We start from the raw sequence: 15001 nt of genomic DNA, 5'->3' as shown, positions 1-15001 counted from the left end.
ACAGTCCATTAGCAATCCCCATTCTATCACACTCTCTCTTTTTTCCTCTGCTCAGAAACATGATGCAAATGTTATTGTCTCAAGCTGTGTTTATGACAAAAGCTGTGGCAGAAAAGTTAGTTGTTTTAATTTTTGGAGGGAGGAGGGGATGTCTTTAACAAAAATGTTAGAATTGATGCACAGGCCATCATGTTTTAAACAGCTTTTTCAGCACACAATTCATTTCTTTTGGGGAGCTGTTATAAAAACAGAAGAAAAACTTGGGTTTGGGGTTGGTTTGTTTTGTTTTGTTTTTTTGCTGTAATATAGGCAGATTTTAATGTTACAGTACAGCTCTCATTTCCACTCCTGACATCAGTGTATTCTGATGTATTGTGCAGGTAAAAAATTATAAAGTTGAGAACATTCTCTGAGTGCCTTTCCATTTATGTTACTTCAGTGAAGCACTGTTTCCCTCAGATTCAGTGTCTGGCCTGCTACTGAGCTAGTACTCCTAAAAACTCACATACCTTAGGTGAGAAAATATAAACCCTGTGAAGTTCACTAGAGGCAGAAATCTTGCTAAGATGGACACTCCCTTTTTACCCTGAAGAAGCCTTTGTTGATGGTAGGAACTTCTATCCACTTGGGATCTCACTTGCCAGAAGAGAAGCACATGGTAACTATACCTACCTTATAGCTGAGCAGTGAAGAAGTTACAGCACTTTCTTGGGAAGTGAGAGGCCTGGCTTGTAGATATTACAGAACAGGTCAAGCTACATCTTCTCCCCAGCAGATGACTGGTAGCCCATGAAATATCTTTGCTATGGATGCCATGGAGCACTCCTGCTGAACTTGATGCACTACACAGCTTGAGAGTTGAGGGTGATGTTCCCCAACTGAGTGACTGCAAAAGCAAGTTTCTCAGTACTGAAATGGCATCCTAATCCCCAGACCTTTCATTTATCATCTGTACAATAGTCACATAGGGAAAATCTCCCAAGAAGCAAAGTGAATATCCTGCCACAGTGCTCACCTGCTGCACAGGTGTGCTGCCAGCAGGGCCTCAGCCAGTGAGCCTCAACCCAAGACCAGGCACACTTAGAGAGGTCTTCTGTGCTGTTAGTTTGAAATACATAAGGTCATGATGCAGTCATGTAAAAGCAGGCATGTCCACCACTTTGCGGTAGAAATTATTGAACTTCTGTTTTACAGATGGCTTTCTCAAATTTTGTGGTTCTGTACATGGCATTCTTTAGTAAATACACTTAGTGCCATTTAGAAGACTCCCATTTTTAAGTTTCAGTTGTGTTATTTAATGTCAAAAGTGTTTGCATCTTTCAATAATATGATGAACTAAGAACGCATTTGCAGCATGTGGTGAATTGTGCTATCGTGTGTGTTTACAATATCTCTCTCTTTTTAGGGGACGTCTGTAATTCAAAGGTGCTTATTCCTTCTTTCAGCCATTTGGGTTCATAAATGGGACATAAATTGTTTCTTCCTGTTTTGAGTATTTTGAACTGAGTATTTCTGTCATGATGTATTCTTAATTTTTTTTTTTTATCATTTCCCCTGCAACACAATGAGTTAAACATTTCAGAGAGTGTGTCCACAGAAAAAAATCATTCTTTAGCAGATTTTTTTTAAAAGTGCTCTCCTAAGGTCATCTTAATAATTCTTCATCCCCAGTGTGTATATTCACATGATGTTCAACATTCCTCTGAGAGACCACAATTTAATCTCTCTCATTTGTTCCTCTGTGCCATTTTAAAGTGTTTAACTTGAATAGTCATACAGGAAGGTTGAATAAATGTGATACTTTAGCAATCTCGGATAACAAATAAAAAAAATTTATACTCTTTGAAACTGCATTTGAAAGATAAAGAACCAAAACTTTTCTATCAGTATCTTACTGTTTAATCCATGACCATGAAGCTATTTTCCTGGAGAAAAGGAAAAGGGGAAGACACTGGTCTCTTCTTTGTGCTGACCAATAACAGGACTGAGGGAAGTTGTGTCATGGGAGATTTAGGCTGGATAGTAGAAAAAGGTTCCTTACCCAGAGGGTGGTTGGAACAGACTCCCTGGGGAAGTGGTCACAGCACCAGCCTAACAGAGTTCAAAAAGAGTTTGGACAATACTCTCAGGCACTGGTGTGATTCTTAGAGATAGTGCTGTGCAGGGCAGGCAGTTGGACTTGATGATCCTTGTGGGTCTCTTCCAATTCAGCTGATTCTGTGATTCTGTAATTCTTATTTAAAAGAAATGTGTTCACACTAATCTTCACAGATGAACACTTTTGTCTAAATTCTGCTGATGCACTTATCATCCAGTGAAACTGCCCAGCAAGAGGGACCAAGAGCAGGTCACAATTCCTCAGTCCAGAAAAATGCCTGTGGTTGTATCATAGAGAAAAGAGAGGCTTTATACTATAGATAGCAGTTAGGCTTCTTCTGCAACTGACAATCAGTTACTGTATAAAAAAAAGTGAATACATAACCAAAACATTAAAATAGAACTCATGATAAACAGAGAGTTTTTGTTTTCAAATCCAAACTCACACCTTCTTGGATATTTTACACTGCCTCTTTTAAGAAGAGATTTGCAATTAGTAAAAATGAAATCCAATTGAATCAAAAGATTTCTTTTTGATACTTAGCTAATATAAACTATTTCTGTCAAGTCTCCTTACACAGCCTGAGCGGCTCAGACATAACCACAAAAAATCCCTTTTGGAGACTAATTTATAATCTGGTCTGGAGTGTGCATATGCATCTGTCAAAGGATATTTGTCACCTGATTACTAGGTTTCAACTACAGACTGAGAGTCATGTTTTCAGCTCTGTCTTGAAAGCTCCAGACATTTTTATGGTAATGTTATTTTGCCATAAACTTTGTAAAATATGAAGAAAAAAAGATACAGAACAAAAACCAAAAAATATTTATGCAACTGAGTTGTCTCAAGGCTTCTCAATAATGAGGGCATAAGAATTTTATCACTACAGAAATGAGGGACTAAAAGGAGGATGAATATGCCATGGTAAGGAAAGGAAACATGGAAGGACAGAAATAGGAGTAGACATTGATATAATGCCCTTGGAAGCGTGGGAATTTTGGACTGGATAACTACAGAAAATCCCCCTCCTCTGGTCTGACAGGTTTCTTCAGCAATTTTCCATCCCACTTCCTCCTTTCATGTCTTACACAACAAGTAAAGTAGAAGTAAAGATTGTTTTCTGACAGTTAAACATCGATCACTTAAAAAAAAAAAGTCAAATCCTAAATGTTTTATCAGAAAATAAGTTAGTAACTCTGCATTCTGAATTATTTCCAGAGTATAAAGAATATCTTTTGGTCCTGTCCCCGTCCCACTGAACTCAAATAGCAAACTTCCCATCAAATTAATGGGAAATAGTTCCAGAGTCTAGTTCATGGGACAAGTAAGTGTGTTGTATTGAAATGATGAATTTTGAATTAGGATGAATTTTCAAATGTAATGTCAAAAATTAGTTCTGCTATTGCAGGTTGTAAGGTTCTATAAACACTCAGAAAGCTGATAACAAGGGGCTATTGAAAAATATTTGAAAATGATAATTTAATGACCATGTAATTTTACTCAGATGCCCCAGAGAAAAGAAATGCATCAGTGTTGTAGTTGTTAAGAGACACAGGAAGTGTCAGATATACAGTACAGGTGATGTACAATAAATGTTACCCTAATATCTCTCAGTAATAAGATTACATAATGTCAAGAAAATAATGCCTTCAGAGAGCTGTCTAGAAATAGTGAAAGGTCATTTGCACTTTGAGCAATATGGAGAAAGCAGAGACCCAGTAATTTTTAACCTTTTGGGTTTTTTCCCCCAGAACCTGGTGAAAAATCACCGCAAACAGGCTCTCTATGAAACAATTTTCTGACAAAACAGCTGCCTTTGCCTCACGTTAACCAAGCTACTGATCTGGGCCTTCTAACACCAAAGGATTTATACAGCCAATAAAAACCCCAATTCTGAAGCTTGTTTTACCTTACACTTCCCTACCAACAACTGTGTCTGAGTAATCACATTCCAAAATATGAGTGGGAGTTATTTTTTAAAACATGTTTTGAAGTTTGGGAAATTCAATTATTTTTGAAAACAGGCTTGGTGTCCAAAAACTTGTGTTAGCCAAGCAAAGATAACGATTCTGTGGTTCGGAGGAAAAGAAGAGTAGATTACAGACATGTATTCATCTTCTTATTGAGAAGACTTTTTTAACCCTCAAGAGAGAGGAATGTAGGAAGTAAGTGCGTGTTGCACCCCTCCTTAATTTCTGTGAGGAAGAGAGGTGAGGGGAAGGGAGTTGACAGCTCTTTTTCTCTCCCTTCTCTTGAAGCAAGCAGTTCTTTTGTCTTCCCTGTCCTTAAAGAAATTCACTCCTTCTAACAAAGTGCACAGACTTACACAAAAATGTCTCAGCAGTCTCATACCCATAGGTTGCTGCTGGCATATGCTGAAAGCAACAGTTAAAGGAAACACCTATTTTTTATATCCAAAAACTCAGCTATCAAGTGACTCTGCTTGAGTCAACAAGGGATTTATTCCTCAGGGCCATCAGGATTTAGAAGACAGAAGCAAAATCTGGTGGAATTTCCAGTTCACAAGGGACTTGAATTTAACTCTAAAATTTAAATTCTTAGTGTTGAAGTTTGAATTTAAAGGAAAAAAGGTCTTGTATTCCCTGGCTAAAGGATTTTCTTCAGTATCTCTGTCTTTTTTCTTTAAACATTCATAGGCAAGCCTACTTTTTCTCCTATAGCTAGAAATAGCAAAAGTAACAATGAGTCTGATCTAGGCCTGCCAGCAAGCCTGGTCTAAATGAGGCTTTCATACAGTGATTAGGATTTTTGACTCTTTTCTTTTACCTCTAGTCTTGCCCCTGGCAGTTGAAACAGTGCCAAATGGACCTTGACAGCACTTCGTGTCCACTGTGTGCTCATACGCTCAGGTCTCTGGGAGACTGTGCCGTAATTAAATCTGTCTCCATCAACAGTCATAAGAGATTTTCTTTGGCTGTGGGGCAGGGTGAAACATTTCTGGCTTCTAGTCTGTTTATATAATGATCACAGGTTGAAATTAGAAGTCTCAAAATTTCCCTTTCTCTTGCTTACACAGAATCTTAAATTCACCATAAAATGAAACAGAAGATAGCAAATTTGGACCAAAATTAGTACAAAAGCAAAAAATAAAAGGAATGTGCAGAAAATTGAGGTCAAATCTTTGTTCTGTTAGAGTTAAAAGCAAAGTACCTAGCTGTCACAGTTGAACTCATTTTTATTATAACACTGCAAGTGAAAACACAATTTATAAATCTGTACATTTGCAAAGTGTGGGGGTTTTTTAATCACAGATGCTAGGGATGAACAGCTGAACAAAAGATCCAGTTAATGCCAACAGGTGACAGTAATCTGAGCAATCAATAACTATTTTCAGTTTTAACTGAATGACCATCTCATGTAGCAGGATGTTACATATACCCATTTTCATCTTTATCAAAAATCGCATTTTTCTCTGCCTTTTCTTCTTTATTTCTTTTCCCCCCTCTTTCTTGCACATAATTTTCTAATTGGTAGTACTCCTAGAGTAGTTTTAGTTGAATTATGACTAATGTTTTGTTTGTGTTCACATCTCAGATTGCTATCAGTCTGCAACTCTTAATAGTTTATTTTCCTGAATGGGGTTCTGCAAAAAAAAAGGTAATTCTACACTTTTACTTTATTCTTATATTATAGGATGTTATATGTGGGTTTTTTTGCTTTAACTTTGAACATAAAAACTTTTAGAACTACAGTAAACTCATTACTTTGGAACTGAGCAAATATCCATCACAGATCTCAAAATTAAGATTTTGTGTAATCAGGGTAAAAGTACTTAATTCACTGTTCCCATGGAGTTTTATTAAGGAGATAACACAATGATCTGAAGATCTTCACTGCTGCCACATGTTTGTCATCTCCAGGCTGCATTGGTATAAAGCATTACATCTCTGGTTGTAGCTGGGATCAGGGCAGAGCTCCAGCTAGATGGGATGGGACAGGCATTTCCTCAATTAGGTGAGTCACTATATTTACCTCTAATTCATCCATCAGGTCTCAATCACTTCCCATTCCCTATTCACCATTTTGCATTGCTCAGCTTCCTGACAACTTCAAGAATGTATCAACACTTTTCCTCCAGCAACAGTATTTCCAGATTTGCAGTAAATTTCATGATTCCAGAAGGAATTAAACCTGTATTTGGGGAGAATTTTTGGGGGTGATGGGTGGTGGGGAGGGGGATTGTGTTATAATGAATGAATACTATCCTTCCTCTCCATTTAATAAGGAATAGTTTTATAATTATCACCCTTGTTTTGCTGATAGGGTCAGGGCTTGTAATTCTGTTCCTTCTGATTCAGATTATTAAACTAGTTCCCCAGTTTCTCACACATACATAACTACATACATACCTGGCTTTGAAAAGGGTACTGTTCATAAGATACTGAGATGGAAGAAATACAGGCTTATGTCCTCATTTGAAATCATTTAAACTTGGGACTCCTGTTGTGCAGTTAGTGGCTTTTACTACATGTCTACAGTTTGCAGGTTGTGAGCATACAATCTATATTTCTCAATCATATATAGAGGATCTAGGAAAATCAATGACTGTATCTTCCCCTATGATCCATCCAGGCAAGAAGGAAGTGCAGTTAACTACAGAGAGCACAAGACAACAGCAACGTGGACAAATTCTTCTCTGCAACTGCTCATAAGACACAGAAATTCCACAGCATATTCACATAGCTGAAGAAGGGGTAGGTGCCTCCTCAGCAAGTTTGCTGGCAACACAAAGCTAGGAGGAGTGGCCAATACTGCCCTTCAGATACCCCAACCATTCAGAAGGGCCCCAACAGGCTAGAAAGATGCACAGCAAATAATCTCTTAAACCAGCACAGGCTGGGCTGACCTGCTGGAAAGCTGCTCTGCAGAGAAGGACCTGGGAGTCCTGGTGGACAGAGAACCCTCCATAAGTCAGTAGTGCCCTGGTGGGCCAATGGTATCCTGGAGTGCATCAGGAAGAGCAGTCCAGCAGATGAAGGGATGTGATCCTGCCCCTCTTCTCAGCCTTTGTGAGGCCACCTCTGGAGTGCTGCGTCCGGTTCTGGGCTCCTCAGGGCAGGAAAGGCACAGAGCTCCTGGAGCAGGTGCAGCAAAGGGCCATGTGGGTGATTTAGGGACTGAATGGAGCTTCTCTCCTATGAGAAAAGGCAGAGGGAGCTGGGCCTGTTCAGCCACAAGAGGTGACTGAGAGGAGATCTCATCGATCCATTTAGGTGTCTAAAGGGAGACATCAGAGGATGTTTTCCAGGCTCTGCTCAGTGGTGTCAAGCAAAAGGACAAGAGACAATGGGCAGAAACAGATTCACAGAAAGTTCCACCTGAATATGAGGAAGAACTTCTTTACTGTGCAGGTGGCTGAGCACTGGAACAGATTGTCCAGAGAAGTTCTGGAGTCTCCCCCACTGGAGAACAGCCTGAACACAGTCCTGTGCCATGTGCTGTGGGATGACCTTGCTTGGGCAGGGAGGTTGGACCAGATGACCCACTGTGCTCCCTTCCAACCTTAAACATTCTGTGATTCTGTGAAGTGATTTGAATACTGGAAAATTTGGATTGTGCAGATACAGCACAAAAATAACATTCTTCCTTTCCTGGAGTCTCAGCAATTTCTTTAACTGGGTTATAAAAGTTGCATTCCAGGGGCTCTGGAAAGTATTTCACTCACTTCTTTATCAAAAGAGCATCTTGATAGAGAAATAGAATGACTTGCATGAAATAAAACATGAAAGATCACAAAAAATTAGGGCTTCTGAATGTAAAGTTCATGATGTGCGGTTAGTTATGGACAGTGTATTTTCTTTCTACATTGTGTTCTCTTTTTATTGGAAGCTTACTGAGTGAATTGTAAGTATAATGGAGAGAAATAGCTTTCACATGTCCTGGCGTGCAGCAGGAATGATTAAAAGTGCTCAAATGTAACCCACAGTTTCTGTATTTTGGAGAGCAATTATTTTAATCGGTGATTCTTATTTGTTTGTTTTCCAAATCTGGGTTTATGGCATAATTCAAAGACTCTGCAACTATTTAACAATTTCCCACATTTGTCTTGAAGTGAAAAAGTCCTTTTTATACATTTCTTGCCCCCAGGTAAGTGCACATATCCTGTGTAGTTCAGCTACAGAAAGAATAGAAGGGATGTTTTTACATATGAAATGAAATGACTGTAACATTTCAATGTGAACAGTCCTCTACTCTTCCTGCTGTCACATACCCAGTCTTACCTGTAGCCACTGGTCAGAAGTGCAGGCTCAAACCCATACTGGCATTTCAATCTAGGCATTTTGAAAAGACAGGGTACAAGGAGTTATTTTATGCTGATTATTATATGTGATGAATTGTGATGAGGTGTTCAGCTGTTTTGATAAGCATTTCTTGAAAAGCAGAGTTTTTCTTTCAGATCATGCTCTCATTTCTTGAAATGAAATCAGAATTTTATAGATTTTTAATATTCGCTTCCCCTAAAACAAAAAAAAAAAAGAATAAATACTTCTGGTTTCTGTATTTTTCTACAGGTTTCCAGCATTCTGGAATCTATGCTTAGTCTCCAAATTGGAACTGCATAAACCCAGGTGCCAGCAGCCCCTAACCCTAATCTAGGTAAAGCCCTTTTGCCCTCCACAAGAAGAACCAGATCTTCTGGGACCCCCATACCAGAAGTCACCTGCTGGGATGTCTTTGAGTGTCACTAGATCTGCTAAAAGTTGGTGAACCTGAAGATTGTTTGGATAAAGTGTTTCAAGGGAGACAATACTAACAAATGAAATCTGATTGATTTATTTATTTATTTTAAGAAAATCTGTAACCAACTCAAACAGTAAACATAAATACTTACTGATATATCAGATGTTGAATTTTACTTATGCCCTTATGCCTTCATGTGGAACACAAGAACATAAATCTGAAAACCAGATTTTTTTCCAGCAATACTCACTGTAATTTTCATGGTGATGACAGAAGCTCATCTCAAAACTGGGTCTTGTATTTCTGCCAACACACAGCATGCTTGACCTGCAAAGCCCTTGCTATTCCAGAACTAAGCCTCTGCTGAGCAAACTCTTGCAGTCATGCAGACCATGGCAATGTGGATCTGTAGCCAGTTAACAGGAAAGCAACATTAAGAAATTAATTGTCACTTGTGACATGGAGCAGTTCTCCAGAGAAGCTAGCAGACAGGCATAACTTTGTGCTCCCCAGCTTACAACACCAGTGCCTGATAACTGGTGTTCACCTGGCTGCAACTTTGAAGTGAATACTCGAAAAATATGATTTGATGATGAAACCAAAATGAGATACCTTCCCAGCATGAATAAATACATTAAAAGCAGGACAATAAATTTTGATTAGTTGGTTACCCCTTCCTTTTAGCAGAAAAAGTCAGTCATATTTGATGCAGTTCCTAAGCAAGTGTATCACGTTAACAAGGAAAATATTTTATTTTTGACTGGCACTGGTACAGTTCTTGGGAGATCATGTGTTCATGACATCAGTTTAAGCAATTCAAGGAGAGGCCATCTCAACCTGTGGTGTCTCAGAGCTGGCCAGTGAGGCGGGGTGAGCCTGGTGCTGCTGCCCGGAGCAGCAGGCAGGGAGGGAGGCATGTGACATTTGGTGTGTGACAGCCAGCCAGCAGCAGCCAGAGCTGCCTTTGAAGGGCAGCCCTGGAAATATTGGTTTGGACAGCTGGACAGTTTCCCACTGTGTCGCAGTAATATTGATTGATAATTCAGGTGGAAAAGAGGACAAGTATAAAAAAACCAACCCTACGAGCAGAAGTTCTAACTAATTTTTTAGATGTCCTTCCAAGAATTATTTATTAAAAAAAAATCAGCAGATGCACTTACCTAACATTAGAAACATTAGCTTGGGGTTTGGGTTTTTTTTCTCTTTGACTACTATACTATAATGTAAGAAAAAAGAAGGACCAAAACATTTAACAGAGAAATTATAATATATTTAATAAGGAAATTAAAGTCTGAAGTAGAATATATGAAGTCTTAAGAAGAAAATGTATGGTTTATTCATTTTTCAGTGTCCTTTTTTTCCTCAGGTACTGAAATAATGATTAAGAACAATGCTGAGAAACAGTGCTCATAGGCTTCAAATCGATTATTATTGATATAATATTATTCAGATATAATACTGATATATTATTAATCAGATATAAATGTGTATTAGCCCACTGTGCATGCCATACCTCTGCAGCTTGGCACAGTTACATGCTCCAGGCATAAACCAGAAACTCAAAATCATCAATATATTTTTTCATTCATTTTAAATCCAGTAGATCTTTAGAAGCATTATGTATGCAGCAAGTTCAAAATCTCAAAGTAGAATATTGTTATAGCAGAAAATTCTAAGCATTAGGTTTTTATGAGGCAACATTTGCAATATAACAAATCAGGGTAGTCACACAAACTGGAATTTTTTTCTATGTTGCATGTTTCAGTGTTTCAATTTTTTTTTTCCTTCATAATTTAATTTTTAAATTTGTTTTTAAAAGTTATCGTTTTGATAACGTATTACCTTCAGTCATTGTTCAAAATATTTCTAGATGCTTGAATAATTTTTTATTATTTATACATAATTTTAAATTTAATTTCACATAACTTAATTAGTTTTCTAAACACAAAAGATTGCCAAATGTCTGCAGAAATTAAATTTCTTTTCTGCTCATAATCTTATGCTTGCAGCAAAAATTTACTCGTTAAGTTATAAGACAGAATAATATGCTGTCTTTTTGCTCCATTCTTTCTGCAAATGTTTATAGTTGACTGAGGTACTTAACCCTACACCTTTGCAGTTCTTATGAGGATATGCCAGTAAGCATATATTGCAGCAATTAATTATGGACTGTGTTCAAATACCAAGAGAAGAAAAATCACTCAGATATCTGATGGATAAGGCACTTAAAGTAAATTTCTCTGAAGCGTTTCATGGGAGCAACTTTAGTTTTTGTATTCATCAGTCATATTTCTAATAGTAACAGCTTCTTTTTTAGACTTCTATATATTTTATTTTAAAGTGGGAATATTCCCTGAGGAAATGCTCTTTTTGACAGAAATATCTTTTTCAAGAATAGAATTAAATGCAAATCCTAGAAACCTATGGCATCAGACCATTGCACTCTACAAGTATTCAACAACTTGATTCAGTCCTCAACAGGATTTTTCCATTACATGTGGTAGAGAACCTAAGCAGGCAGATCTGAGATGCCTGAGCCAAAAAAATTTCCCTTATACTGCCCACTCAATGATGTCTAAACCTGAAGGCTGTTAAGATCAGTTGGTTGCTCCCTGATTGATTTTAACATTCTCTAAACTCTTAAAATTTTGTTTCAGCGAAACCCCAGGATTTCCCCATCCCCAGGAGATCCTTATCTTTCTCCTAACCCTGATGCAGATGTGAAAAAAAAGGCATTTGTCTCCAGGCTTCTGTAGGGTCTGACACAGGCTGACACAACCTCACAAAAATGTTGTGGCTGCTTTCCTTCCCTTGCAGCTGAGGGGAAATGCAGTGGCCACAGACATTCAAACATTCAACCAGGAAAGAGACACTCTGGATCCAGATCTCTTCTTTGCCTGAGGGATTCAAACTGACATAACCTACCTCCCAGGAGGGTCATAAAAGAACTAAGGTGTAGGTTATAACAGAAGCAAAGCAAGTATGTGAAGAGGTGCTCTTGGAATATTCTGGCCACGTTTTACTTCCAAGGGTTAAAACCAGAAGGCAGATGAGTTTATGGGTCCTTCATCTGAGCAAAGCAAGTGTGTGTCATGTTTGATTTAAAGTACAGAAAAGCCTTTGGAGAGCAAACCCACAAAATCTTCCAGCACATCAGGTTATGTCTCCAAGTCCCTCTTTCACTTATGAATTTCAGTGCTAACACAGGACAGGGACAGTGAAATGGGATCTAACCACAAACATTAATCATTGTTCACTGAATGTATAGCCTTGCTACCTTATAAGGAAGTTTTATGGCTTTAAACCTCTCTTAGTAAGGAGAATTTCAGACCCAAGCAGGTCACACTTTCTAAAAGATATGTAAAAGACCACCTCTCCATCTTTCTTCCTTCTCTTTCTTTCCCTACCACTCTCTCTCCCCTTCTCTCTCTTCTAATGAATAGTAAACCCCACAGTCATATAAAAGACTGGATAGAATTTTCTGCCACCATTTATAGGTACTCACCTGGACCTTTAGAAAGTAAATTATTCTTGTGGAGCCACTGTTCTTCAGCAAACCACTATTTCAAATGTACTGCTCCTCAGTGTGCTATGCAGACTTGATCTTTACCGGTATCTTTTCCTTTCTAGATCCTATTCTGAAACAGCTTATTCTCCTCTTCATCTTTATTGAAAGCCTAAGTGCCTCACTCAGAACTTAATTTCCACCAGGAAAAAATGCCTAGAACATAATTAAACATGCATATTTTTAGCTATTATACACAGTTCTTCATTAAATGCAGGGATTCGAGAAGTGGAAAGAACCTGGCTTAATGCTCAAAGCATGTAAGTAATTAGAAAAAAAACCCAGAACATTATTTCACATCAAAGCTAAATATTTGTGATATGAAAAGGCTTGCATTACTTTATAAATTAGATAGTATTCTCATGAGGCTTGCTTTCTTGGTCCCATCATTTCTGGAAATCACTTGTAAGAGAAATTTGGATGCTGCACATCCAGCCAGTTGCACTCAAAAGGATGGTCAGAGTGAAAGTGAGATATCAGCTTGAAACTGAATTGTTATGGCTTTTTTTTGCCCTCCACACTCACTCAATGCCATATTATCATGCAGTTTAACTCTGTGAATCTTCGTATATCTCATCTTGATGTTTCTCTCTGATTGCTTGCAGAGCAACAAAGAGGGAGCCTGTAATGCTTTGGTGTTAATTTACCATCACCACCTTCTGAACATTTTCCCTGCTTCATGGTATCACATGACTGGGAAATTCATCAAAGGAGGAAAAGAGAGTATGGTTAGAGTAAGTCCAATGGTTATAAAAGTTCTGTACCAGGAGGCTGCATTAATTTCACTGGTACCAAATTACAGTGGATAACAACAGGTGCAGATAGATATAGATAGAGTAGATAGATATAGATATAGAAGATATAGATATAGATAGATATAAATATAGAAATAGATATAGATATAGATGATATAGATATAGATACAGATAGACATATATACATAGCCATATGAATGAGCATACAAGGATATGAATATATAAGTACCTATTCCATACAAAGAAATAGGACAAAAAGGATTGTGACAAATGCACTTGCTTTATATGACAGGTAGTTTCTTCCTGCATTTCTGTTTCTGTAACTTCATGTCCTTAAAAAGTCTCATCACTTAGGGTCATATAGACAAAATTTTGGTCAACACCCAAATTTATTATTGAATCTTGACTTTTTGCTTGCCTTGTGTAAGTGACATTGTGTACCTTTGGACTCTTGTTTCCCTGAAAAATAATGTTTATAATGAATGAACAAAAATCAAAAATATTTGAAGAGTCTACTGCTAGGCAGAATGATACCATTAAGTCTTTTATCATTTAGCCTAGTTTATTGGAAAACCTACAGGTAAAATAATTTACAAGGAATATTATAAAATAATTTACCTGAACATCCCCTGACATGTGTTCTGAAAGTATTTCTCATAGCTTAGGAATTTTAAACTGTAGTGGATCTGGTCCAAACAACATAACATAATTGTGATTTGTATTTATATAGGCAAAGTGCAAGTTAGTAGACTTTGAGAAAATAATTATAATTGTTGATACTTATGCCAACTTATGCCAAAATTTTGAAGGGGCTTAAGAAGCAGATTTACATTAAGGTATAAGTTAATTCAAAATTAAAACTAGAAAAGGACTTTACACCCAGAGTTCTAATTCCATGTCAGACTTTCTACATCTTCTCTAGATACACAAGATTTGGTGTCAAAAAACCTTGATTTTGTCCTAAATTCTACAAATCATTCCAAATGTGTGTAATGTAGTAAATTGCTGAAATGAATAAAAAACCAGTTAATTTCCTTAACCTGTTCTGATAACATTTCAGTTAAATATCTTACATTTCTAAAGCTCTTTAATGCTTTTCAGAGACATAGCAGAGTTCATAGGTAGAGAAGAGGCAGCCAGCCAAAGCAGTTCAAACCCTTGGACTTCAACAAGGCATTTGAGACTGTTTGCCACAGCCTCCTCCTACAGAAGCTGCCAAGATACTGACTGGGCAGGTGGTCAGTGGCTTGGACTGCAAACTGGCTCACAGGCTGGAATCAGAGGGTGCTGATTGATGCTGTTTTGCTCAGGCTGGATGCCTGTCTCACAAAGAGTCCCACAGTGATCAATACTTGCCCCCACCCTATCCAACATCTTCATAAATGATCTGGATGATGAGTTTGAAAGCACCCTCACTAAGTTAGCTGATGACACGTGTAGAGTATTTATTACTCAAGTAAATTAAATTTCTTATTGTAAGTGTTATATAGAGTACTTTTTGTGCTATTTTTATGTCCAACTACTTCTTTAGCTACTTCTATCACTCCCAAGTAGTAAAGTTGCCACCCACGTTTAGTCTGCACTACTTTTCAGATTTTGATGTTGCATAAAACCTGCTCAGTGGTGGTAGAGAAAGGGAAGAGCAAAGAAAGCAGGTGTGTTGTGTTTTTTCACCAAAAAAAAAAAAAATGGTTTTGATGGTCTTGTACTAGGTGTTAGTATTTTATCTGAGTCAGAAATTATGGAGCCAATTTTCCCGTGTAATTTTGTATGAGAATCAGATTCTTTGGTGTCTGCTTAGGAGTGTATGTAGAGTTTGGAGAAGCTTTCCTCTGTGAAAGTTGTTTATTTTCAGAAAAGTTCAATTTCAATGAATATAAA

At 37.7% G+C, this 15001-nt stretch overlaps 1 long non-coding RNA gene across 2 annotated transcripts; it reads right to left on the bottom strand.

The window, feature by feature from the left end:
* Positions 1–5094: 5094 nt before the first annotated feature.
* LOC132328103 (uncharacterized) lies at positions 5095–12482 on the bottom strand. Of its 2 annotated transcripts, XR_009486687.1 has the most exons (4): positions 12306–12482; positions 9051–9206; positions 8341–8577; positions 5095–8234 (listed from the first exon to the last, which is right to left on the bottom strand). It is a non-coding gene; the product is annotated as an uncharacterized LOC132328103 (long non-coding RNA). The 2 variants fall into 2 exon arrangements; XR_009486686.1 differs by having other exon boundaries at positions 5095–8577.
* Between the last annotated feature and the right edge of the window lie 2519 nt (positions 12483–15001).

The sequence above is a fragment of the Haemorhous mexicanus genome, chromosome 5 (genome assembly GCF_027477595.1).
Source record: "Haemorhous mexicanus isolate bHaeMex1 chromosome 5, bHaeMex1.pri, whole genome shotgun sequence".
Classification (NCBI taxonomy): Eukaryota; Metazoa; Chordata; class Aves; order Passeriformes; family Fringillidae; genus Haemorhous; species Haemorhous mexicanus.
This window is presented reverse-complemented; position numbering and strand designations above follow the sequence as displayed.